Source organism: Nycticebus coucang, chromosome 3, assembly GCF_027406575.1.
Source record: "Nycticebus coucang isolate mNycCou1 chromosome 3, mNycCou1.pri, whole genome shotgun sequence".
NCBI classification, from domain to species: Eukaryota; Metazoa; Chordata; class Mammalia; order Primates; family Lorisidae; genus Nycticebus; species Nycticebus coucang.
The window spans coordinates 87793528-87797270 of record NC_069782.1 but is presented as its reverse complement, the minus strand read 5'-3'; the positions used below and the strand labels follow the sequence as shown (position 1 = coordinate 87797270).

Genomic DNA, 3743 nt, shown 5'->3' with positions numbered 1-3743 from the left:
AATATCTGCAATTCATCTTAAAATAATGAAGGTGGAGTGTTGAGGAGTGAAGATTGGCCATGGATTGCTCAAGCCTACCATTCTGAGGTTGCTGTGAGCTATGGTGCCATGGCTCATAGGGTGCCAGAGTGAGACTTCCTCAAAAAAAAAAATATATATATATATATTTAGGGGTGGCGCCTGTGGCTCAGTGAGTATGGTGCCTAGCATAAGTAGGACCCCTTATAATGGAGGTGGTGGGTTCAAACCCGGCCCTGGCCAAGAACTGCAAAAAAAAAAAAAATTTTTTTTTAAACATTCCTTCCTCCCTTTTTTTTTGGAGACAGTCTCTCTTGTTGCCCCAGGATAGAGTGCCCTGGTGTCCTAGCTCACAATAACCTCACACTCCTAGGCTCAAGGGATCCGCTTGCCTCAGCCTCAGTGACTGGGACTACAGGGATGTGCCACAAAGCCTAGTGAATCTATAGTTTTTCTTTTTTTTTGGTAGAGACGTGGTGTTGCTCTTGCTCAGACTATTCTCCAACTCCTGAGCTCAAGTAATCCACTGGCCTCCACATGCCACAGTGCTAGAAAACTCCTCTCACCAGCTTCTTCTGGTCAAGGATAAGAGATGAATATATCCACTAGAGCTCATTGTTGTGGTTAAGTAAATACTCATTTTTTCAATGAAAGAAATTGTCCTTTGGGCCATAAGGCAGAGTTCAGTGTGCCTGTGTTTCGGGGAGATTTGATGTGAGGGGTGGACATTTTTTATTTAAATTTAACTCCTAAGACTGGGTGGGATGGTGACTGATTATTTATTTGCTATATTTTTCTGTGTTTCTCCTTCATCCATGTTGGTTGATTAGGAGCTATTTTGATCAGGTTAGGTATGTCTGGGCATTTCTCCATGGTCCTCAGCTGATGTGAATAGAGACCCAGAAAGGCCAGAAAATAGCCTGAACAAGCTTCATTGTGGTCAACCTGTCTCCCTTAGAACTATTTAGCTGCCACCTTTGGGCTTTGGGTTAGGGGGGTCTGGAACACTCAATAATTAAGGGGGTGGTGTTCTTACAGTCTATCACAATGGTTCTCATCCTGTGGGTCACAATCCCTTTGGGGGTCTAACGACCCTTTCACAAGGGTTGCCTAAATACATCCTGCATATCAGATATTTACATTATGATTCATAACAGTAGCAAAATTACACTTATGAAGTAGCAACAAAAATAATTTTATGGTTGGGGGGTCACCACAACAAGAGGAACTGTGTTGAAGGGTCACGGCATTAGGGAGGTTGAGAACCACTGGTTTATCAGCATAGCTTTCTCATCCTTTCCTTATAAAGCCTTAAATCCCATTACAGGAGCCCCCAAAATCATGATCTCTTCTGACCCTAATTCTCTCCCAAAGGCCCCACCTCCAAATGCCATCAACATATGAATTTGGGAATTAAGTTTTGCAACAGTTGAATTTTAGGAGGACACATTCAAACAAGCGGAAACCACCTAGTCGAGTGTACTAGTGAGGCAATTACTTGATAAACTTCTGTTCTATGGAAATGAATCTTTTTATGCTTTCTATGTCCTGGTTATTTTTGGTGAATGTATTCACCTAAAAAATGATTTTCCTTTCCTCTAGGTTTTCAAATGCATGGAGATGGCAAAAGAATCTCTCATGGTTTTTAAAATCTTGTCCATCAGAGCTCTTGAGGCTGGAGGTTGTGTGGTGTCTGCAGGTTGGAAGTTTGAGTCTGGAGCTCCAGCTGGGATGATCAAGGCTGTTTGCAACGACCATCTGGGGAAGAAGGTCAGTGTTAAATGCAACACTGATGATACCATTGGGAACTTAAGAAGCTGATTGCTGCCCAAACTGGCACCTGTTGGAACAAGATTGTCCTGAAGAAGTGGCATGATTTTTAAGGACCATGTGTCTCTAGGGGACTATGAAATCCATGGTGGGATGAACTTGGAGCTTTATTACCAATAGAGCAGACTTCCTTTCCCCCACTCTACCCTTCTTTCCTCCCACACTGGTATGGAGGCTTGTTTTTAAAAACTCACATTAGAGAGGAGTCGTCAACGGCCAGCAGGGAATACGCCCAAGTTGTATCGTGACTACTGCGATACGCATCTCACCCATGACTCTCCATCTGTGAGAAAGACACACTGCAGGGGGAGGAAGCACAAAGAGAATATGAGGGAACTATCAGAAGTGGATGGAAGAGCAGGCCCAGAGCCTGACTGACAAAACATCAGCTGCTTTTCAACAAGGAACAATACCTCCTGCTCCATTCTCTGCTCCTCCTCGGGCTGGGGCAATCATTCCACCTCCCCCCAATCTTCCAGGTCCTCTTCATCCTGGAATCATGCCAGCACCCATGTATAGGGCCCTCCCATGATGCCAATGATGGGTCCTCCTCCTCCTGGAATGATGCCAGTGGGACCTGCTCCTGGAATGAGGCCTCCCATGGTAGATCACATGCCAACGATGCCTGGGCCCCCAGTGATGAGACCTCCTGCTGGTCCCATGTCGGTGCTCACTGAACCTGGAATGATTTGCCCAGACACATAAGGGTAGAGGGGAGTTTTCTTAATGTTGGTTTCATATTACTTGTTCTGCTTCACCAGCAGATGGTGGTGCTATGAGTCTGGGTATTTTCTGAATAGCATGGTAAGGAAGACTTGCTCTTCCTTCCTATCAAAGACAGAGTAGTTTTAAAGGGAAGAAATAAACCCCCAAAAGGGGCAGTTTTCATTTGTATTGTTAAATGCGAAAACAAAACTGTTAAATATTTCAGTTAAAAAATAAACTAAAATAAAATACAATCAAACTCACTTTAATTGTGGAAGTCACCGGAAGTGAGGTTGTAAAAATAGTGAAACCTGCTGGGTGCAATAGGCTGGTGGGCTGGTGGGGTGGCAGACGAGGAGGAAGACCCTGCTTTTGAGGAAGGAAATGAATAAATTAGAGGAGGTTCAGAAGGTGGACAGGGTAAAAGACAGAGATTTTTTTCTGAAGAATTGAGATGTATGATGAATGGCTTTGGAGATGAAAAGAATCCTTATACTAAGTCAGCAGAGCTTCATGAAGAATATCTCCTCTTGAAGAATATCTACTGTGAGAGAGTTCATTACTGAAATGACTCACAAGGCCATGTCTACTAGCAGACAAGGTCGAGTTCAAGTTGAAGATATCATCTTCTTGATTTGAAAGGATCCTGGGAAGTTTGCTAGGGTTAAAGACTTGTTTACTATGAATGAAGAATTGAAATGGGCTAGAAAAGCATTTGAGGAAGTAAACTATGGATTTTGACATCTTTTGTAGTTTCTGAATCTCCATTATATTCTAGGGAAACCATATGCAAGAATTGTTACATTTTCTACAGTAAGGTCCTGATATCTGCCTATGTAAATGAAAGGTAGAAAAACTGAGTTTTCTGCCTTTATTTTCATGGCTTTGATTTTTATAGTGATGTTGGATTAATTGCCTGCCTTTATATGACTATACTTAAATTACTATTGAGTTTTAATGACCACACATAAGGTAAAGCACCTTTCAAACCATGCAGTTCTTTCTGTTAACCAGGGATGAAATATTAATAGTGTTTATGTGTTAGGCATAGTTGTGCCAGTGTGAGTTATGCTGTAGTTGTTTAATATGTGAAATCTAAATGGCATCTTTGAAAGCTAAAATATGTGCTTTATGTATTCTGAAGTTTTTATATGAAAGTAGTCTGCGATTATTGTAGTGAAAATTTTTTT

The 3743-nt window shown here is 42.0% G+C and overlaps 2 pseudogenes; both read left to right on the top strand.

Moving 5' to 3' along the window:
• The first annotated feature begins 1749 nt into the window (after window positions 1–1749).
• Window positions 1750–1968, top strand: LOC128582229 (ubiquitin-like protein 5; annotated as a pseudogene).
• Window positions 1969–2197: 229 nt separating this feature from the next.
• LOC128581059 (transcription initiation factor TFIID subunit 13-like) lies at window positions 2198–3294 on the top strand (annotated as a pseudogene).
• The last annotated feature ends 449 nt before the right edge of the window (window positions 3295–3743 follow it).